The 24,008-nt window shown below is 37.8% G+C and overlaps 2 long non-coding RNA genes across 2 annotated transcripts in view; one reads left to right on the top strand and one right to left on the bottom strand.

Moving 5' to 3' along the window:
* LOC128112183 (uncharacterized) overlaps positions 1–10,672 on the top strand; it is an 82,608-nt gene extending 71,936 nt beyond the window's left edge. The window contains exon 3 of the long non-coding RNA XR_008218898.1: positions 8,420–10,672. This is a non-coding gene — a long non-coding RNA (uncharacterized LOC128112183). The remainder of the gene's footprint in view (positions 1–8,419) is intronic.
* Positions 9,914–22,407, bottom strand: LOC128112182 (uncharacterized). Its single transcript, XR_008218897.1, has 4 exons — positions 20,785–22,407; positions 16,781–16,855; positions 13,727–13,818; positions 9,914–10,023 (listed from the first exon to the last, which is right to left on the bottom strand). It is a non-coding gene; the product is annotated as an uncharacterized LOC128112182 (long non-coding RNA).
* Positions 22,408–24,008: the final 1,601 nt, after the last annotated feature.

Raw genomic sequence — 24,008 nt, 5'->3', positions numbered from 1 at the left:
CATGCAAATCGTATGCCCAACATTCACTGTACATGTGACTTCAAGTGTTCCATCTCTAACACTCACAGCAATTTTTTAGGTAGGCATCAGCAAGTTCATTATACAGGGTGGAAATCAAGGCAACAAACTACCATAACGTGCCAAAAGCCAGAGAATTTACAAGTAGCAGGATTCAAAGTTGAGCCAAATGTTTCCAGCGAAAGCCTGGGTTCATGCAACCCTATGTCTGAATCTTTCCCTCCTTCCCCAGATCTTTGATGCTGTTTGTATTACTTGGCTTAGTGTCTTGTGAATAAAATGAGGATGATGATGTCAAACTTATAGGTTCTGATCAAAAGGACTGAATCATGGAGCCCCATAAACTTACTTTTTAAAGAAAGAGGAGTTTAAGGGGGTTATAACAAGGAATTAAAATAATATATTTAAATAATGATACTTACTTGTCTCTGACACAAGAGACACTCTTTACTAGTAGTCAAAAAACTTCTATTTTGAATCTTCATGCCTCTCTTAACTAAATTAATAGCTTCTTCTTCTGAATTCTTTTTAGCTCGTCTGCCTCAGGTTATATGCTGTATGTCTGACAAAATCTTTAGATTTAAACATAACTATGGACATGTGAATAGACTGAGCCTGGGTAGATATAGACATACTCAAATTATTGCATTCTATTTTAAGTATTACTGTCTATAGTGAAAGAGTGGGTGACATAAGAGATTTATCTTTCCTTTTTTTGGTTTCCATGTGACTTGAAAAATAGGTGAGAATATTTTTAGGTAACTCTGATAGAAAGCAGATGTGCACCTTGGAGCAATGTTTTAAATGTGTTCTGATCAATATGGACATATTTTTAAGATTTATTGCTCATAAAAATTATATAAGAAAACATAACATATAAATCGTGGTGCATGGCATCATAATGAGTACCCAAAATAAAGTTGAAAAGAGCACACGCACATGGGCCCAATTTGCTGTTTTTCCTCCTTTGATGTGAGATGCTAAGGATTAAACTTGGCCTTGCATGATGTCACAGAAGTGGTTTAAATTGAAGTATATACACAGCCCTAACAAAACTCACTTCGAATGCATGAGAATGTTTATCTGTGATGAGGAGGATAGCAGTCAAGGTATTTGGGACTATAAGGGGATATAAAGCCACTTTCATTTGCTTGAATCAGGGGCTGAAGTGTACTTCAAGTAAGATATGATTAGTCAACCCTGTATACCTGATGTCTGTTGGAAATCAGTAGCATGGGCTTGCTACAGTTCTCAAGGAGGAGAGAACACAAGTCTAAGAAGAAATTTCAAAACACTAAAATATGAGCAGTACTCAGAAAGCAGTTGCTTAGAGAAACAGGGTTGAAGGGAAAATGATGCATGAAGGCTTAAAAATATGAAGCAGTTTCTAAGTGGTCTTTAGAGAACCTTACACTTTTGAGTTCTGTAGCCTCTATCCTGAGGTTGACTGCTGCCCTTTAGACACAGTAGGCCTCAGGAAAGAGAGTGGTGAACTTTACAAGCAAGCATTGCTGTGTTTAAAGTTCAAACTCCATCACTTGTCATTTGCGAGAGACAGGGCGTAACTCCATCTTTTTGAACATGAATGTCTCTAACTGTAAAGTGTCCACTTTGCTGTGTCAAGGTGGGAAGTAATTGGATGGCATACTCACATGCCTAGTGTAGGACTTTGCTCATGGAGTGCTCATTATCAATGAAAGTGCTGTATGTGTCTTTCTCCAACCTTGTCCTTTATTAATTCACTCAGCAGATATTCAATGAGACATCATTATAAATTACACATTGGTTTCGCAAAAATGGAAATAATATAATGTATGCCTTAAAAGCAATTAGAGTCCACTAGAGACAAAAAAAAGATAAACTAAAACTTATGATATAGATGGAGGCAAGCAAGGATGATAGGAAACTCAGAAACAGTCAGTACTCCTTAGAGGAGAAAATACTTGTGAACTCAGTAGGAAACATGGCTAAATTTCTGGTCATGACTATTCCAATGAACCAAAATGACAAAAGAGTACTTACTTTATTGTAATACTTCAATTTCTGATAAATAGGTGTGGATTCCTGAATACAAAGTAATGTTGTAAAAATGCCAACAGGGCAACCAGAATATACCTATTTAAAGAGCATATTTCTTTGCTACTAGTTTAATCTGTTTTGTTGGAAAACTTAAGAGGTCTATGTGGAGCTTGTCTTGTTTTTCACAGAGGTAACATGACAAACTTTTAGGGCCTTGAAATTCCTTGAAGCTCTTTTTCTAGACTTTTATTAATTGTACATAATAATTAGTTATATACTTTGTGTCTCATGTAACCTTTTGTTACAATCATACTATGTTTTTATATTCCAGGTGTAGATCAGAATACCAACTATTCTTAAAAAGAGAAAAACAAGAACAAGAAAGGTTTTCCTTGTAAGTGCTGCTGTAAACTGAACACACAGGAGTGATGTGTCAAGATGGTTTGGCTTTACAACCTCTTTTGCAATGGCAAGACTCCCCTGAAACAACATTTCATGTTTGTTTTTCAAACAAACCCACGGGTTTATTTTGTAAAAACTCACAAGTGTTTTTATTCATCCCATATCCTTTTCAGGTTTGTTCTTTGCCAAAGGAAACACGATTAAGGCAGCTGAGGAAGAGTTCTGGGCAGCAGTAAGATACAATGGTTGTGTTTCACACAGGACTGAGAAGGATGGAGAAATCTCTGGATATTCTTGAGAAAGGATGGTGTAACTCTTAAACTCTTGTCAGGTGATAACTCACATTAAAAAAAAAAAAAACACAAAACAAAAACTGCCCCAGCCATCAAATTGCTAACAATAACTTAAATTTAGCTCCAAAGCATCCATAAAAAAGAAGAAATCTAAGTCTTAAAAATTTTATAAAGCCCAGTGGCAATGTTTAAGCTGGTATTGACAAAGCACTTAAATAGATCTATTTCCTGTGTGTTCACTTTTGTGCTCCAAATAGTCTAAGATGTAGGGGACCCTGGGAATTTCTCTCTCTCTTCGCTTTAAGTATTGACAGAGTTCAAAATAAAATATGTTTATAATGAAATCTACAGGCAGAGGACTGTTACCGCATCTGCTTTCCCAAACCCTGACTTGGGAGCAAAGTGGAATTTACCATTTGATTTGGTGTCCATGCAAATGCTGATCATTGTAGGTATGCCCTAGCTTAAACTGCACAAGGTGAGGAAAGAAATCTGTGGGTGCAAAGAGTGAATCCCTAACTTAAAAGCATTAAGGTCTTCAAGACACAGTCAAGATTATTTAGTCTCTGAGAGTCCTGATTTCTGCCTTCTCTCCACAGTCCAGAAAGTAACAGCTGCATGTTTCCTGTGTGCAGAGTATGCTCAGGAGCAGAGTCAAGGTCTGAGTTACACACTTCAAGCTTCTTGTCAACAGCTCAGTTAATTGGAGCCTGTCAATTTTAGAAACAGAGTGAATACAATAAAAAACAAACTTAATAAAGAAAGCGTCAGAAACTATATTGAAAACTCTTTGTTGTGGTCAGAAAATCATGTTGTCTGGTGGAACTACAGTTGTGAAAGAAGGCAGATGTTAGTAAATTTCTGTGGCTATACCAGGAAATAACTATTAACCATGTTGCCTACCTATAAAATCCAACATTAAGAAGCTCTCTTTCTCTCTATATGTATTTCCTGGAGACAAATGGCAAGGTACACACTTCCCTTCATGGAAATGTCTGGGTGGCGACTTGAAACACTGCCTGGCAAATTCTAAGCAAAGGACCATGCAGTACTTTGGTTTTCTACTTTCTTTCTTTGGTGCACACCAGTGTTCATCTTTGGTTTTGGTGATTAACCACAAATAACCTCATCAGCTTTAACTTTGATTGTCAGTATTTGTGATACTAGTTCTAAATCAAAATGCTTCATACACAGGCACTTTTTATTCCCAATGAATGTATTATTAATAGTCATTTACTAACAAATTATCATTACATCTAATTTCACAAACACAAACTTGTGTATAATTTGAATTTTTCTTGATGTCTGAATATGCACTAGAGGTGAGCAAATCCTTCTATATCAAAGCTGCTATGGAAAAATCTTCTCAAATGTTTTCTTTGCTGAAAGTACATCTATAATTGAAATCTGTAGTTATTGTTTCAAAATTAAGGTACTGCAATAATTAATGATGACTATAAGATTGTGTATTCATGGAGAGATTACTAACTTCAAGCAATGCCACAAAATATCATTTGTAGCATTAAATTATTTCCAAAATACTTATAATTTTAGTTATTTAATTGCCATTAGGACAGCAATTTTAGTACATCTTTAAAGTCTTAATTTTTTTCTGTCTTGTGAAAATGGAATAAAAGTAGAATTTCCAGCCAAAATATACTTAATTAAACCTTAAAACAATAGGCCCTATACAATTAATTGATTATAGTTCTGAACTTCTTGATATTAAACATTTAACCAAGAGGTCTTGGAAATCGTTTTTAGAGTCACTCAACGTTTTCAGTAGTGAAAATGGGACTCTGAGCTTGCCAAGCTGTAGGTCTTAGTAACAGAGTTCAGTAAGAACACACACCGGAGCGAGGTTTCTAGAACTATCTTGTTTGCATAAAATCAGTAGTCATACTATTAAAATTGTTATTTTACACCTTATATGTAAAACACAGAGAGGTGTCTGCCCTTTTTTATATTAACTCAATAGCAGGATAACATCATGAAGAATACCACATTTTTTCCCCCACATTGCTCATTGAATCCTGAGTTCTAAGGAGTTGACCCTGGAGTGAAAAGATTATGGAAACTGTCAGGAATCAGTCACTGAGAACATAGCAAGTGTGCAGCCATTCTGTTTGTATGAATCAGGTGTTTCTTCAAAGAATAATTACAACATGCCATAGTGCCACCAGATAACTGGCTTTATATCAAAGACAAGCCATATGACATAATAGCTATGCAAATGTTTTTTATCAGGGACCTCTTTACATGTGCTTTGGGTGTTTCAAAGAAAAGAAGGCCCTGTGAACAAAGAAAGTTTAGAGTTGTACATTGCCCTCCAAGGAACAATATGAGTCTAGCAAAAGATAGCCATGAACTGCCCATAGAATCTGATGTCTCAAACTTGGGAAGTTACTGTAATTCTTACCTATCACCTGCAGTGTGAATCTGCACTTGGGGCTTCTTTGGAGCTCATGCTAAAACTGATGTGTAAGCAAAGAAATTCAGGCTGCAGAGAGAAACTTCAAGATAATATTGTTATCTTGAAATCCAATTATAGTGTTTTCCTTGCCATAATTCTAGATCTAGACTGAAGGATGGGATTTTTGTTAGAGGACTGCATGGGGCTTTATGTTCATGAAAACAATAAAAAATAGGAAGAAAAATTTTAATGTGGGCTATACTTTCAGTTTCAAAAATGTTCCATAACTCTTCTGAAATGTAATTCTTATATCAGGCCATTGAGTCTCCTAAATTGGACATTTCAAGAGTTCCTAGTATAGTTATAGGTTTACAGGAATCATTGCAATCAATTATAGAGAACTTTCTTATCTCAACAACAGAAAGAAAATCATAGTTCTTAAATTCTATCCACAATCCCCTATCCTTCCTGTTTCTTCCATAGGTAATGAGTAATCTGTCTGCATAGATTTGCATATTTTGACATTTCTGGTAATAGACTCATACCAGAAATGGCCTTTTGCAACTAGCTCCTTTTACTGAGTGTGTTCCCCAGATCTCTATGTTGTGGAGCACAAATCCTCACATCATTTCCCTTTATTAATCAACAGTGTTCCAGTGCACAACACACCACGTCCTGTTGAGTGTGGCTGTTTTGCATAATACTGCTACAAAATGCTTGTTTCCAGGTTTTGCATAGACAAATGTCTTTTTTTTTTTTACTGTATATCCATAAGTGGAATGATTGGTCCTATAGTAATTCCATGTTTAATCTTTTGAGAAGCTATGAAAGTATTTTCTAATGTGGCTACACAATTTTGAAGTCCTCCAAACAACAGTATCTAAAAGTATCATTTTTTTCCACTGACACTCATTGATGTCTATCTCTTTTTATTAAATTTATTTACTTATTTTACATCCCAACAGCAGTTTCCCATCCCCTGTCTCCTCCCACTTCCTTCCCCACTCCCCTCCATCCCTCTACCACCCGTCCACATCTCTGTTTCTGTACAGAAAGGGGCAGGCTTCCCATGAGTATCACATGTCAAGTTGCAGCAGAACTAAGCTCCTCCTTTGTATTAAGGTGGGGCAAGGGAACCCAGTATGAGGAATAGGCTTCCAAAAGCCAGCCAAAGCATTAGGACAGCCTCTGCTCCCACTGCTAGGAGTCCCATAAGAAGACCAAGCTACACAACTGTCACATACATATCTATAGAGAGGGCCTAGGTCAGTCCCATGCAGGCTCTCTGGTTGTTGGTTCAGACTTGGTGAGCTCCTATGATCCCAGGTTAGTTTGTGTGTGTGTGTGTGTGTGTGTGTGTGTGTGTGTGTGTGTGTGTGTGTGTTTATTTTGTGATGTCCTGACCCCTCTGGCTTGTCCAGTCCTTTCTCCCTCTCTTCAGCAGGATTCCCGGAACTTGGCTTCATGTTCGGCTGTATGTTTTTGTATCTGTTTATCTGTTTCCCTCAGTTACTGGATGAAGGCTCTCTGATGACAACTGCTTTATTGGTGCCAACATCAATCTATGAGTATAGCAGAATATCATTAGGCATCATTATGTTGCCTTTTTTTTTTCTCCAGTTATGTTTGGTTCTATCCTCGGTCTCTAGGCCATCCAACCTTTGGGTACTGGCACTCTAGACACTGTCAGGGGTGGGCTCACTTTCATGATATGGGTCTGAGGCTGGACCAGTCATTGGTTGGCCACTCCCACAGTCTCTGCACCCCCCCCCATCCCATAGGCAGGGCAGACTGTAGGTCAAAGTGTCAAAGTTTGTGTGGCTAGGTTAGTGTCCCAATCCTTCCCCTGGAAGTCTTGCCTGGTCACAGAAGATGGGCCAGTTCAGGATAAGTATCCATTATTACTAGGGATATCTGTCTCTTTTAACTTCATCTATTTGGACAGGAATGCTAGTGGCATATCATTGTGTTTATTTGTATTTCAATTGAGAATAATGGCATTGAGTATTTAATGATGTGCTTATTGGCTCTTCTTATGCTCTATCTTTGAGTTAGTGTTATACTACACAGCCCAGGCCGGCCTCAAACTTGCTTCTTGTCTCAGCTTCCAGAGTGCTAGGTTCATATGCATGTTCCACCACAATTGACATTTATTCTTTGGAAAATTATTTATCTATATCTTTTGTCCATTATGATTTTTTTAAAATTACATCTATCTATCTATCTATCTATCTATCTATCTATCTATCTATCTATCATCTATCTCCTATTTCTTTCTTTCTTTCTTTCTTTCTTTCTTTCTTTCTTTCTTTCTTTCTTTCTTTCTTTCTTTCTTTATTATTTATTGTTGTGGGGAGCACATGCATGCCACAGTGCATGTATGAAGGTCAGAAATAGCTTACAAGGGTCAGTTCTCTTCTTCTGTAGTGTGTCCTAGGGATGGAACTCAGGCCATCAAGCTTGGTGGTGAGTGCCAGGAGTCCCTGAGTCATCTCATTGGCTCTCTTTTCAACATTTAGGAAAGAATTTCAAAATAGTAATTTTTTATTCTTCTAGTCTGTCTGTATTCATTCACCTTATACAATAAGACAGCGATTTCCTCTCATCCAAATTTATTCAAGTAGTTATAGTGCACTATTATTATTGCTATTACTATTATTTTAATGCTAACCATTTTCCAGCTAAAATCAATGGGGCCTTTCAAGTCAACATCTCTCTTCTTTTGATATCTCCATCTAGTCTTCAAATGACTTTATTCATATTTTTCTGCATAAAATTCTACGAATTAATCTTGCCTTTTATCTATGGGTTTGGGGTTCCTTTCACATACTAGTTAGGTGCTCCACCACTGAGTTACACCCAACCATTTCAATTAGCTTCATGTTTTCCTCACCTGTGACCTAGAACCAGCCATTTAAACAGTAATGACAGTGGCAACAAACTTGATTCTTTAATCGGAGAATGAATTTACAAACCAAAATCTTGACACAGTGTGTATTCATTAGACACAGAATATTCCTGGTTTAAGACTTCTTAACTGGAAAATGTATCCATTTATAGACAAATCATCCATTTCATTCTTACTGATTTTTCTAAAAAACTGTACATTCATGGATAAGTCTCCAACAGACACAAGATTTTCCTCCTTTTCATATTGTACTTACTTTTCCAACATTAGAAACTCAATTTCCATTATTGTGGATTAACTGCCTTATTTGTTCAATCCTTTTGTCTTTAATCACATTGTTTTCTCGGTCCTCTCTTCTTGGCACAGGACTTGCAAAATACACTGGATATGCTGACAAAGTACATTTTTAGCTCCAAAGCCACTGACTCATGCTCCTGAGCAGCTGGATTCCCACAGGAAAGGAGGTAGCCAGAGCAGTTTAAAGAAGCATTTATCTTAAAGACTCATAAAAGAAATTGCTGTGGTATGAATGAAATGAGTAAGTGGACTGTGACTCCTCGGGAGAGATTATCTTCTCTTTCCCAAGAAGTACCCTCTGCAGAGTAAGTAAAATAAATAGGCTGAAGGAGCGCTGACAGTTAGCAATTCTATTGAGAAGAGGCAAGGCCTCTCAAAGACTGCTGGGCCTTCGTCAAGTTCTGGAAGTTGAAGAAGGACGGAAGACCTGAACAAGCCATGTGGATGAGGATGTCTGTGGGCAGAAGTGACTGGCACCTTAAGTGAACACTCTCCCATTGTGTCTTGGTGTTGAGTCAAGATGATGGAACTAAGAGGTTGTCTTGAGGATGGAAGTAATCCTAAGTCTGAAGGAGAGAGAGTAAACTGGAAAGAAATAAAATTGAGATAATGGCAGATAATATGCGATTTCTTGAGCACTCAAGTTTGTGTATTAAAAATTGTAGCTGCCACATGACAGAAATGGTGTAAATAACCACACTAATATAAAACATGGGGATTAAATTTTTTTGGGGGGGGAGTAAGATTTAATGGAAAATATTTTTTGCATTGACAAATTTATGTATTTATTTTATCTATAAATGTTTTCCCTCTGTTGAAGCAGTATGTTGTTTATTTCTGTCTATCATTTAAGAAACATTTATTCCTGTTCTATAAACACAAATATTTATCACCAATATATATAAAAAATGAGTTCTAGTTAACTGTGTAAATGACAATGGTACTGTGCCTCATCTTGTAATTTCACAAACTTACTTAAAAATTATACAAATGTGGCATGATACAATGTAAAGTCAAAATTTCTAAAATAGTTGTAAAAATCATAGATGTCTATTTGTATAAAATGATAATGTTTAACATATGATTGAATTCTCAGAGCACTTCTGTAAAGCAATTATTTTTACTTTCTGCAGTTGATAACTAAAATATATTTGAAACATTTAAAGGATATACAATATTAAAACATTGTGAAGTCTTTGAAAACCACATAGTCAAGACTTTTATTGAAAGTAAACAAGTATGAGATCATTACTTATGTGTCACAGCCTGAGGCGACTACAGGATATCTTTTACCTCACATTCATTTTTAAAAAAATCAATATCAAATTAATATATATTATTCTGAGGAGAGCATTTCACGTTTATCTCAAATTTATGTAATTGCATTATATAAAGTTTTATTGTCTATTTTTCAACACCCTTTGCAGTCACATATCTTTCTTTGTCTTTTGTAAATCATAACCTTGGACTGAATCCCTGAGCAAGAAATACCATCTTCTGACATCACCGTAATAAACGTTCCATGTTAAGCATGTCTTCTGCCTCTGTCAACATCAGGAACAGCCACAAGGTTGTAGAGTCTATTTTTGTCCAACACGCTTCCCATTTGCTTTGCTTGTCACAGCAGGTTATCTCAGCATTCCTTTTGCTGACTCTCACTTTCCCTTCTTGCTCTGTATAATACACATACAACACAGTTCAGCCTTCTCAGCAGAGTTTGGATCACATAACAGTGTGAAAGGCTTGTCTTTCCCTGCAGCTGGAACCTAACCTCTTCCCTGTTATTCTAAGTGCCCACCTTGTTTTCTACCCCTTTTCTTTCTTCCCACATCCTCACCAACGATGATATTTTTCTTGTCCATGCCTCAGCTGTCCTTTGAGGCTCTTCTTATACTATATTTTCTGCATGGACATATAAATTCTTTTCCATTTATTTTTTTTTGTTCCCTCGTTCTGGTATTGAAAGTTGTGTCATTGATACAGCACAGAACTCACTGGATTATAATTACTCATCGACACACACTTTGAATAGGTGGATGCCAAAACCCTGGAGAAAACATTAATGTAGTTTAATGACATTAAATGTTTGTATAAGAGAACTGACTTTTGTGTACTTAACAAATGACTTTGATGAAGAGGAACTGTACAAGAAGAATTCAAAAGGACACAAATATTGCACAAAATTAAGAGTGTAGAAATGGGGCCAGGCAAACCATTCTGTAAAAGCTACATTGCAAGCATGCTTGCCTTTGTGGGTCATAGTCACTGTTATAACCACTAAACTTTATCGTTTTAATAAAAGAAGCAGCCAATGACAATATATAGGTGTGTGTGTGTGTGTGTGTGTGTGTGTGTGTGTGTGTGTGTGTGTGTAATATCTAGGTTTCAACAAATTTCTTAATGAAGTAAAGAAAATTTTACCTGGTCTTTGCATAAGTGTCACAATATTACTAGAATCAGCATTTAATATTTCTCCATCAACTGAATTTATTTCCATTTTGCCACTGGATAATTCCACTGTCTCTTACTTCGAATCCACCATGTCTAAAGTAGAAGTAATTTTCTTGTGCCAAACAACAGTCTTATGTATTTCAAAGGTTGGATCATTTCCCCAGGACTGTAACATCTGAATCCTTGTGTTTCTTGATCATCAATTGGAATCTGATTTTTTTCTCAATTTTAAATGTCTATTAATTATTGTTGGATGGGAGATTTCTATGGATCTCCTGTTTTTGCATTGTGGGCATTCACAATTTTGTACAGACTGTCTTAACATAGAATATATGCAGCAAATAACTCTGGGGGAGACTAGGTTTCCATGTATCGTTTCTTTGAAGCCTCCTGATCCAGTGAGCTAGATGCTGTAATTTCCCATCTCATCATCCTTCCCTTTCATTGCAGAAGCTCTTGACGAAACTGGTGGCACATGGCTACTCATGCTTCTTGAGAGTCATAACTTATACTTCCTTCAAAGAAAGAAAGTACTTAATTTGCCTCTGTTGAGTTAAAAAAATCCTAGGGAAGAACTCTGATTAACTTGCTTTGGTTAATACCTAGTTGGAGACAAATGAGTGAAAGCTGGAGTAGGATGTGTGTCAAGGTTCTAACATAACATAAGATACTTGTTCTGCAAGGCCGGTGGGCTGGGGGGAAGGTGAGGGGGGCGGGAGGGGGAGAACAAGGGAATCCATGCCTGATATGTAGAACTGAATTGTATTGCAAAATAAAAATAAAATAAATAAATAAAAAAAGATACTTGTTCTCTAGTCAATAGTATGAAAATCTAATTGACTGATATTGTTATAATGCTTATTTGCTCTGTAATTAAGAGGAAAACTATTACTGTCTGGCAAGGAAAGTATCAAGGCAATGCTTAAGAAGAAAATTAAATGGAGAAAATATATTTATTCATAATCTTCTACAATTATAAAAGGGTGTCACTTGAAGATCCCAAATGGTAAATGGCAAAAGGGCAACTGTAGCAAATGGAGATCCACCTCTCCCTGGGGCGCTGGACAAGGATTAATCACTATTAATATCTATTAAACTATTAATGCTGTTGCCATGCCTTCAGGTTCTTATAGTAAATATTCTTTCTAATACTTTCTTATGCATAGAGATTTTGTGGTAATTTAACTCCCTAGTTTTCCTTGATGTCTTGAGTAAGAGAACTATTAGCTACACAGCTGGCTAGCCTGCTTTTATGTCAACATTTGCAATTTTAAACATTCGCTGGACTCCTTCTGAAAATTCCACAGTTGCAAATGATTGCTTCCTCTCCTGAAGGTGCACCCGCAATCTGGACCATTTCAGTTTCACAGTCTCAAGGAATGATAGATGACCCTGAAATCATTTCCCCTAGGATTAGATGTGGAACAGGCTCCCTGGTAACCTAGTAGGGCAATTGCTATGGTTAGCTCTTTCTCAATATTGCTTGTCAATGTGGATGTAAAATTCTTGCTATATTCTTGTCATAACAGCCTCTGCAAGTACTGAGCTTCAATTTCTGTGGCACTTTGTCTTTATGCCTAAAATGACCTTACCATTTTTTGAGTGAATAAAGAAGGTTCTTTACTTATGAGAAGCTCTCATTATGTAACCCAGGATGGCCTCATATTCTTCACCCTTCAATATGAGTCAGATTGCTTTTGTTTATATCACACCTCAATCATCTGTCTTCATCTACTTCTACATGAAATTTTTTGAGGAAGACTTTCAATTTTTCTTGCTCCAATTTTCTTTCATCTGTGTTTGCTATGGCTGTTCATTGTTATTTTGGTCATTCTGGTTGATTGCTCCTTTATTATATACTCACTCTCCTTATTTTAAGGATTGTTTCCATTTCCAAACAGAAATAGAAGGAATAAGGTTCAGTCTCTGAATGGGTACATCTGTCTGTCTATCAAATGCCCATGTATGATGTGCATATTCATGATCTTTATTTTATTATTCTGACTTAATAACAGCCTATCAATCTTCCTATGCACCAATAGATAAGTTTCCTCTGTAGCTGGTGTGGGACTTTTTAGTATTCCCTACTTAATTGTTATCAAAGCCTAAGAATTGTATTGATAGCCTCTCAAACTCAAAAGAGTCTACCATTTCTAAGGAAATTAATAGTAACAACACTTTTAGTAAATGACTATGTAGTTAACTAACTCTGGAAAAATAATATATAAATTTAGGACTGAAGTGCTGTGGATATTGCTCTGTATGCTATGAATGTGTTGCTCTGATTGGTTAATAAATAAAGTGCTGATTGGCCAGTAGCCAGGCAGGAAGTATAGGTGGGACAAAGAGAGAGGAGAATTCTGGGAACTGGCCAGTAGCCAGGCAGGAAGTGTAAGTGGGACAAAGAGAGAGGAGAATTCTGGGAACAGGAAGGCTGAGTCAGGAGTTGCCAGTCAGACACAGAGGAAGCAAGATGTAAAGGCAGAACTGGGAAAAGGTACCAAGCCACGTGGCTAAAAGTAAATAAGAAATATGAGTTAGTTTAAATGTAAGAGCTAGTCAATGGTAGGCCTGAGCTAATGGCCGAGCAGTTTAATTAATATAAGCCTCTGTGTGTTTATTTGGGGGATGCTAGTGGGAGAGATTTGTCCTGACTGCCGGCAGACCAGAACACATGAAAACTTCAGCTACAAATGGTGCCCAACGTGGGGCTTGAACCCATGACCCTGAGATTGAGTCTCATGCTCTACCTACTGGACTGAGCTAGCCAGGCAACTTTATTAACATACAAATAAAATATCACATTTCAGCACAAATAAAATATCAGCACACTAAAGAGCAGCTTCTGGATACTTTACTTGAGGTGATTGGGGAAAATTTGGAATATGATTGTAATATTTGAAAACTTAAGCATAAACTAGTTACCTGCTCTCAGAAAGAAGACCAGGTGGGCAGCCATCATTAGTGTGAACTCTAAACAAGGAGGACAACCAGGACTGTTGTGGCACAGAGAAACCCTGTTGTTAAAAACCAAAAAGAAATAAATATATCAAATTTGTTTTCTTAATTATAACAAGTGTGTTACAACAATATAAGACAATGAGAATGGAGGGAACTGGGCTTAAGAACTTCTTATATTTCTTATTTTTTTCTGTGATGCTAAAATAAAGTTCATCTTAAAATCTAAAAAAAAGATAAAAAGATTTTTAATATTTATCTTTATTTATGTGTATGTGTGTGTGCCTGGCTGTGTGTCTTTTCTTTTCACCGTATTCAACCAGTGAGAAGGAGAAGAAGGTGTTGAGTTTCCTGGGACTGGAGATGTAGGCAGCTGTGAGCTGCCCAGTGTGGGTGTTGGGAAGTAAACCCAGATCTTCTGCAAGAGCATCATGTGCTAACTACCTCTAGCAACACACGTAGAGTCTAAATCCAGAAGATTTTTCATGGTATCTTTAGTATTGTCTAGGAAGAAAAATTCAATGAGCAAGTGAATTTCCTTTCAGATCCAGCCTATTCCAAAAGTCTCACATTTTCCTAAATCTTCCCTCTTCACTCTCTATAGAGTTTAAGGGGAGGTATACATGTATTTCTTTTTTACCATGTAAAGGTCTTGCTGTGACTTTGTTACTAACCACATGGATATTCATGTCCAGTTGTATTATATAATGTGCATACGTCTCAGACATGATGGACTGAAACTTTCACAATTTTCTGTGTTTTGCACACTAATGTTTCTTCTGAATGATTTGATTTTTTTCACAATTCTTAGTTAATGCTTTCGAACCCTTAACAGTCTAGACAGACAACCCAGTTGGGTACTTCCTGCATCTAACAGTCTGCCTAAGTTCTTTCATTAAGGTCTCGTGCTTACTTCTGACATAACACTTGTTACGGGGAGTAACATTTTCTGTTTTTATGTCTTCACTAGATTGTAATCTCCTTGCAAATCCAGGTAACATTTTGCTTTTTATGTGTTCCTAGACCAAGCAGGTGCCTTGGTGAAGGGGAACTCAAAACTGGTTTTAAGAAATAAAAGAAATGTCACTCTTTTGGTGCTAACGTCAGGCTCTCATAACTTCCAGAGGACCCAAGTTTGAACCACAGCACCCACTTGGTGGCTCACAACCACATGGTACTCCAGTTCCAAGAGATCTTATGCCTTCTTCTAGCTTCTGTAATCAATGTTCACACATGGTGCACAGACAAAAATGCAAGCAAAGCATCCATACACATAAAATAAAACTAAACAAATCTTAAAAAATTAACTTGATATTGTTGACCTTTTATCTCATTGACATTCTGGACTTTGTTCTCTTTTTTAGTAAGCAAACTTAATTTATTATTTACTTTACTCTGGCATAAAATGTCTTCTTGATAATTAAGCCTCTCATTGTAATCTCGATATTGAATTGCAGTGTACTCAGTAGTAATGCTTGCACCTATAGATCTATTCTCCACATTTTTGTACTTTATTCTTTGCCTTAAGAAGAATGAAATGGAATACAGCAATGGGCTTTCTGGTCCACTACATTCTTCTGATGTTTGGCCAATGGAAACTCCTGATGTACTTAAGAAGGAAGGATAATTAAAGGGTCAGAATATGTATTGTCTACTTTCTTCCTTTGTGATGATGGATGGCTTGCTTTCACCCCTAACTTTAATTCCATTCAAGGTATGTTTTCTATAACACTTTCCCCTTCTGTGGAGAACTTCTTGCATTGCCTCCCCAAATCCGAGCCAGGTGTTAACTGCCTGTTTCCACTAGGCTTGATGCAATGCAGTAACCTCTTGTTTTATCTGCTTTCAAATCCTAGTTTGACTCTGCCTTTCTTGGAAAACTTAAGGATTCAGTTATTTTATTTGATTTTTAACTAATAAGGTATTTGACTGAGGAACTTGCTTTAGGGTGGAGACATTCAAAACAAAAATTTAAAAAGGAATTGCTAATATAAGCAAATAGTACAGAGAGAAAAATTCTTTGTTCTAGGAGATGGAATATGGACAATTCATGGTAAGATACAGCACTGCATGTTATGTTATACCATTAGATGAAATACAGATGGAGAGAGACTGAGTATTTGGAGTATTTGGTAGGGATGGTTACAACAGTTATAAGATTCTTGGGTTCTCTCAATTTGTTTATAATTCTAGAAGTATGATCATAGAAACATAAAAGCACAAGCTACTAACAGATAATTATGAGTACCTGTGGAGAATTAGAAGGCTTGTTGCAGAATTGATGTTATCTTCTATCTCATGAATTCATGGGGTGATATAAGTCTAAAGACCAGCAAAGTTTATTGTAAGTATCAGTTTATTACTTGGCTTTTCTAACTATCTCATGATAAGAAAATAACCATGATGGGAATAGTCTAGTGTTCTTTTTGTTGTTGTTTTGTTTGTGTAGCTTTGCACCTGTCCTAGAACTCATTCTGTAGCCCAGGCTGTCCTCAAACTCACAGATATTCGCCTGCCTCTGCCTCCCCTGGGACGAGATTAAAGGTGTGCACCACCACTGCCTGGCTAGTCTAATGTCCTTATGTGGAGGTTGAAGAAATTTATCTACTTGGAACAGACATGTGTCTGTCTACATTTGTCTTAAGACTGTGTCATGCCTGCTCACCTGTCTAATAGGATCTTTGGCAGTGTTTCTCAAGTTTGATGCACATTTGAATCATCTGGGGTACCTTTTAAAATGAAGACTTTGATTCAGTGGATATGGGGAGTCAAGGAAATGTAGTCTGGGTTATCTTCTCAAGTACTTACATTGAGGTCTTTACACTAATTAAAAATGGCAGATAGAATTGTTGAGCACTGGACAATATCATGTGAAGAAATATTCATGCCAAATAACAGAAGACAGATGTTAATAAAGTTCAATGGTATGCCATAACGATGAAACCTTTGGTGGTGATGGTAAGGTAACCATGCTGAGATAAAGGACAAGACATTCCACCCTAATCAGTGAAAGATACATACCTTGCTGTTTCAGATTTTAGAGGCAATATATATTATTTCTGGTCATCTTTTCCAAACCCATTTACTCATCTGGACCTGCAAGGATGCAAGTAATTATTTAGATTTTTGAATAAAAAAACACTACATAAAGTCCAGTTTTCATTTACACTACCACATAAACAAATTGAAAGAGAAAAACAACAACATCAACATATGATCATCTCATTAGATACTGAAAAAAACCGTGACAAAATCCAACACATCTTCCTGATAAAAGTCTTGGAGAGATCAGGGATACAGGGAACATGCCTAAACATAGTAAAGGTGATTTACTGCAGACTGATCGCCAACATCAAATTAAATGGCGAGAAACTCAAAGCAATCCATGAAAACCAGGAACAAGACAAGGCTAGTCCACTCTCCCTATATCTACTCAATATAGTACTTCAAAAGGGTCTAGCCAGAGCAACAAGACAACTAATGGAGAACAAGGGGATACAAATTGGAAAGGAAGAAGCAAAGTATCATTATTTGTAGATGATAAGATAATATACATAAGTGACCCGAAAACTTTTACCAGGGAACTCCTACAGCTGATAAACACCTTCAGCAAAGTGGCTGGATACAAGATTAACTAAAAAAAAAAAAAAAAAAAACCAGTGGCCTTTCTGTATATAAATGCTAAATGGGTGGAGTAAGAAATCTGGGAAACAACTCCCTTCACAATAGCCACAAATAACATAAAATAGCTTGGTGTAAGTCTAACCAAGCAAGTGAAAGACCTGTATGGCAAGAGCTTCAAGTCTTTGAAAAAAGAAATTGAAGACAATATCAGATGATGAAAATGCTCATGGATCAGTCGGATTAACATAGTAAACATGGCTACCTTTCCTCTACAGAGCTATAGTAATAAAAAAAACTCCATTGTATTGGTATAAAAACAGACCACTACAGAGCTATAGTAATAAAAAACTGCATTATATTGGTATAAAAAACAGACAGATGGATCAATGGAATTGAATTGAACACCCATATGTAAATCCACATGCCTTCGGATATCTGATTTTTGACAAAGAAGCCGAAATTATACAATGGGAAAAAAAAAGCAACTTCAATAAATGGACCATGCTGCTACCAGAGCCATCCTGATCTGAGTGACCAGTGCCTCTACTAGGAGCCAGAATGTCATCTGGGCAAGCTGTTGCTGCTGGCCATGTCTGGGTCTGTGGTTCAGCTGCAGCTGTGGTCTGGGTTGATGTCTGTGACCTGTGTCACCTCAGGGGGCCATAGGAACCATGTGTGATGAAATCGGAGGGCCATGCTGAGCCAGTCCCGCCCTTTGCTGGCCCTGGGGAACCTGGCCCTGCCTCTCACTGAACACTACAGCAGGAAAACTGTCCCTAACTCTCATAGGTGAGCTGCTCAGTCCCTGAACTCCGGAGAGACAGCCTTACTCCTCACCACTGGCAAGGGAGAACTGACCCTGATGGCATAGGAGAGCTGGCTCTACCCCCTCACCTAAGGCAGGAGGCCCCAGTGGCCTGGACTGATTAGCTCAGCTGCCACCCAGGTCTACAGCTGGGCCTTGGGTTGGCCCACCCTAACATCTACCCCATCTAGGACCTGCTGGAGTTCATGAAGGGCCAGGTCCTGTGGAACGATACTCACAGTCCATTTATTGACTCAGGGTGGCCACTGGATATCCCAGAGGAGTTTCAGTGAGGATCCCGTGATAAGGTATATCACAAACCAGAGACCTTGGACCATACCAATGATTCATTGCAATGAACACTTGCTAGTAGAGCGGTGTGACACACCACTCCCAATGCCACCAGGATTAATGAATGAAGAGGTATTGGAGACTTGGGAAAGATGGAGAAGTGAAGAGATTTTTGTTTTGTTTTGTTTTCTTCTTGTTTCTGCTTGTTTGTCTGCTTGCTTTGTTTTCTTTTGGTTTGATCTTTTTAGCAGTTTCTTTTGGAGGGCTTTGCAGGGGTGACGGGAGGATAGGGGGGGACTGGGAGGTAAGCAGAATTAGGGTGCATAAGGTGAAACTCCCGGAGAATCAATAAAGAAATTATGTAAAAAACAAACAAACAGCCGGGCGGTGGTGGCGCACGCCTTTAATCCCAGCACTCGGGAGGCAGAGCCAGGCGGATCTCTGTGAGTTCGAGGCCAGCCTGGTCTACAGAGCGAGATCCAGGAAAGGCGCAAAGCTACACAGAGAAACCCTGTCTCGAAAAACCAAAAAAAAAAAAAAAAACAAACAAACAAACAAAACCCAGCTACACTGATGAAGGGTGTTTCATCACACCACAAGGTCACTCACTCAACTATGTTTATAGCATCTTCATTCATAATATCCAGAAACTGGAAACAACCTAGATGACCCTCAAATGAAGAATGGATAAAGAAAATGTGGTATCTTTACACAATGGAGTACTATTCAACTGTAGAAACAATGACATCCAGAAATTTGCTGGCAAATGAATGGAACTAAAAAAAATCATCTTGAGTAATGTAATTCAGACCCAGAAAGACAAACGTGGTATGTACTTATCATAAGTGGATATTAGCTGTAAAGTAAAGGATAACCATACTACAATCCACAGTCCCAAAGAAGCTAAGTAACAAGCAGGGCTCAAGGAGGGAAATAGAATAGGTTCTTCTTGGAAAGGGGAAATTGAATAGATTTCATAGGTTGACTGGGACCACATGGGGATGGGAAAAGGAGGGATCAGGTTGGTGGGATCAGGAGGGGGAGAACACTGGAAGAGATGACTGGGAAGGAGGGACATTTTGGGATGAGGTAGAAACCTAGTGCAGTGGGAACTCCAAGGAATCTACAAGGATAATTCCAGCTAAGGCTCCTAGCAATAGGGAATACATAGCCTGAACTGGCCATCTTCTGTGACCAGGCAAGGCTTCCAGTGGAAAGACTGGGACACCAACCCAGCCACATAACCTTCTACCTACAATTTGTCCTGCCTACAAGATGTGCTGGGGTAAAGGTGGCACAGAAATTGTGGGAGGGGCCAACCAATGACTGGTCCAGCCTGAGACCCATGCCATGAGAGGGAGCCTATCCCTGACACTGCCTGAGGTGGTAGAACCCAGAAGCTGGATGGTCCAGAGACCTTGGATAGAGTCAAACATGATCGACACACATACACACAAACCATTAATGAAATGATGCCTAATGATATTCTGCTATACTCATAGATTGGTGCCTAGCCCAACTATCATCAGAGAGGCCTCATTCAGCAACTTATGGAAACAGATGTAGAGACCCACAGCCAAACACTACATGGAGATCAGGGAATCCTTCAGAAGAGGGGTGGAAGGATTGCAGGAACAAGAGGGGTCAAGAAAACCACAGAGTTTTCTTGGACTCAAGTGGATCACAGAGACAGAACCAACAACCAGGGAGCCTGTATGGGCCTGACCTAAGCCCTCTACATATATGTTACAGTTGTGTAGCTTGATCTTCTGGTGGGACTCCTAATAGTGGGAGCAGAGGCTGTCTTTGACTCTTGCCTGCTTTGGGGACCCTACTTCTCAAACTGGGTTTACTTGCCTTAAAATGAGGGAAGGTGCCTAGTCTTACTGTGACTTAATATGCCATGTTTGGTTGATATCCATGGGAAGCCTGCCCTTTTCTGAATAGAAACAGAGGAGGAGTGGATGGTGAGGAGAGGTGGAGGGGAAGGACTGGGAGGAGAGGAAGGAGGGGAAACTGTGGTCAGAATGTAAATTAATAATAATAATAATAATAATAATAATAATAATAATAATAAAATAAATTTAAAAACAGTAATGTACGTAAGACTTTGTGAAATCATGAGTCATATTGTTCAAGCTGCACTGTTTGTTATTGGACTGACTCAGCAAAAAAAAAATAGGCTATTTTATATCAGCATTATTTCAAAACATGGAGAAGGCATGTGTTAGTCTGCTAAATTTATCTGCTCTGGGAGGAACAAAAAAATAGAAAGAATTGGGGAGGGGGTACATTAACAGGGTACCTCCTTCATTGCTTTGCAATCTTGGAGAAAGGACAAGAGTGAATCTGATTTGCTGGCTGATCTGATTCTTCCACCAACTATAGTTAGGCACGAACAGCAACTCTTAAGGGTGTCTCTAAAGACAGTGAGAACAGTAGGGACTGTTGTTTACTTTCCAGATTGTTTGACTTCCAGGGACTGGGGTTTTGTCTTCCCAGGCTCTTAAGTATCTTGGCAGCAAAGGTTTCGACTGAGCTCCTTCCCAGGCCTTGCTCTTAGTTGGAGAGGTCACTCATAAAATCATGCTCTTTTTTTCCGGGTTGCTCAAGTCAGCAATTGGTGAACAGAGACATACAAAGGCCTGTCCCAAGGCCACAGTATAGAACAACTGTGAAGAAGCTTCACGTTCCAGGGTTAGCCAGAGGGATCTTAACTTTTAATGTCCCCATATTCCATTTCTGTTTCTTCACCTCCTAGGCATTTATCTTGAGCATGCCTGCACATACTTTCTGTTCCTAAATCTCCGAGTCTATTTTTAAGGATGGAGGGCCTGTGACAGTAAGTGATGGATTCTCAGAATGTTCTACAACAGTTGTGAGGTAAACAACTGTTTAAGTTTTTTAACCAGTATAGGAGCAGACTTTTGTAGATATTTCGTGTTCCTTAATTACCACTTTCCTCTATACTTTTTTATGAAGTGAGAATTCCTAAGTCCATTGAGAGGCGTACTTTGAGGGGAACACAGGAATCCACTCTGTTCTGTCGTCTCTTTGCTTCTTGGCCTGTGATATAGGCAGTTTTGCTATGCCATGTTCTCTGGCCAGCATTTGTTATTAAACCTGAAACAAAGCAGAGAGGCACATCAGTTATATAACATATGCAGCTCAACTACTAATACTATTTTATTATTTTTAACAAATTTTGCATGTTTGGGCATTCTAGCATCAATTTTGAAATTATTTGTCATAAAATAGAAAATTTCTGTTATTCTCTGTAATCAGTCTGCTATTTGGTCCTTGAGAAGTGTTGTTGTGGTTGCCTAATTATTTGCACTATGATAGATTCAGGACATCTCACTGTATATCAGTACTTACTTTTGTCGACCACCAGTGGTCATTTGCTGTTTCTTCCATTCCTTTGCTCCACTCTTAGTAACAAAACATATTTATTTTTTCAATGTAATTAAAGCTTCTTATTTTTGTTAATAAAAAACTAGTGTTTTCCAATAAGTTTGCTCCTAACTGATTTTAAAGATTGGCTATAAAGCATGCAAAAACGTGAAAGATAATATCTAACATCTGTATTTGTTTTCTTTGAAATGACTCTCATGTATAATTAAACACAAACGTTTCTAGCATTTTTTTCCAGTGGGAAATATCAAAGTTTGAGTCCCATTGTGTTTATCTGGTATCATTCTTGCCCTGTGAGAGGACACCTTAGCCATAAGGTCATAATCCAATAAGCATAGGAAATCAGAGTTCTTATTTTCCTTTTCTTGGTTTATTATTTTCATAAATTCCATTTCATTTTCTGCAGTTGCTTTTGCTCAAAGTCGGTATAAAATATTCCTTTGCATCTCACGGTTTTGAGCAGTCATTGAATTTTTATTAGGAAATTAGACAGTGGAGGGATTCATTTCCCAGACTTCGGTGTGGATCCAGCCTGAATAATCTCACTGCTCATCATATTGTCTTGATCAGGAATTAGAACTTCCAAAAAATAAACACCATGGCCATCTCTGTTTATCAGTGGTCTGTGATTGTGTTTTAAAACCCCTCTCTTTCACTATTTCCTGTTCTTAAACATTTAGACAATACTTCTTTTGGGAGATTTTCTATTTATTTTAAATTTTCAGGTTTTTAAACATTTTAGAATCTCTCCTTGTTTCATAAGAAGTTTTTTAAAATTAATTTTTATCATACACAAAAACATAATTATTGTGCCTATTAATGAAGTATACTATGATGTTTTGATATGTGCATTTTTATATTTTAACAGGCTATCAACTTATAATAATTTTCCATGTTGAGGATTCTAAATTACATTAAACAGTATTTTAATAAATTTTTAAGAGACTATAAGTACATTTAAGAAGAAAAGTATTTTTCAAATATTTCAAAATGAATTTTCTTATAAATTAAAGCAAATTAAAATATAAAGAGAAAGTTATAGTTAAAAATAACTTAAGATTAGTCTAGGAACATTTAATTCCTTGGGAAACACATTATATAGAATAGCTTAGCCAGCACCTCTCATCAAAGAAATTTCTCTTTATAACAAATGGTCCTAATGAAACACTGAGACTAGAGAATTCATTAAAGTAGGAGTTGGTTTCTAATAGTTCTGGAGGCAGAGATGTCCCAAATGAGGTGCTGGCGTCTGCAGACAGCCTCTGGCTTCATCTTCAGTGGTAGAAGGTGGAAGAACAAGAGAGGATGAATTTTGTATACTTACATGATACAAGAAGGGTGGGAGAAAATGGGCTCCCACACGTGTAGTGATATATTGTATACTGTAATAAAGCTTGCCTGAGGATCAGAGGACAGAGCCAGCCACTAGAGAGTGGTGGCACACACCCTTAATCCTAGTACTGGGAAGCACAAACACACTCTTAATCCCAGTAACGGGAAGCACACACACCTTTAATCCCAGGAAGTGATGGCAGGGTGGAGAAAGGTGTATAAGGCGTGAAGAAACAGGAACTAAGGCAGTTCAACTGAGATGAATTCTGGTGATGACTCAGAGGCTTTCAGTCTGAGGCTTCCTGGAAACAGGAATGGCTGAGGAGTTGGGGAGGTGAGGTTGGCTGTGGCTTGCTCTCCTTCTCTGATCTCTCAGCTTTCACCCCAATGTCTGGCTCTGGGTTTTTTATTAAAAGACCACCCAAGATTTGAACAATACACACATGTTGGTAAGGACCCATTAATGTGTTGTTCCCTAGGGCAGAGCCTTGACAACATGAGCAGCTTCAGTGATGCCCATCTTCAAACACTGTTGCTTGGGAGTTAAATTTCAAATGTGATTTTGGGGGACAATAGCAAGCATACAATATTATAACATTAATGATTGATTTCCTGTGTTTATTAAAAGCCAAACTATGGGTTACTGGTCATTTCATCCTGTAGCTGAGACTTCAACTTTGATTAAAAGAGGCATGAACGTTTTCTGCACTCTTAAAGATTTATTTTTTAATATTTATTTGTATGTGTGTTTACATGTGTACAAATACATATGTCGGGGTGTCC

The sequence above is a fragment of the Peromyscus californicus genome, unplaced genomic scaffold (genome assembly GCF_007827085.1).
Source record: "Peromyscus californicus insignis strain IS unplaced genomic scaffold, ASM782708v3 Scaffold_16__1_contigs__length_79575227, whole genome shotgun sequence".
Lineage (NCBI taxonomy): Eukaryota > Metazoa > Chordata > Mammalia > Rodentia > Cricetidae > Peromyscus > Peromyscus californicus.
The sequence above is the reverse complement of the archived record's forward strand: the minus strand, read 5'-3'. Positions and strand labels throughout refer to the sequence as shown.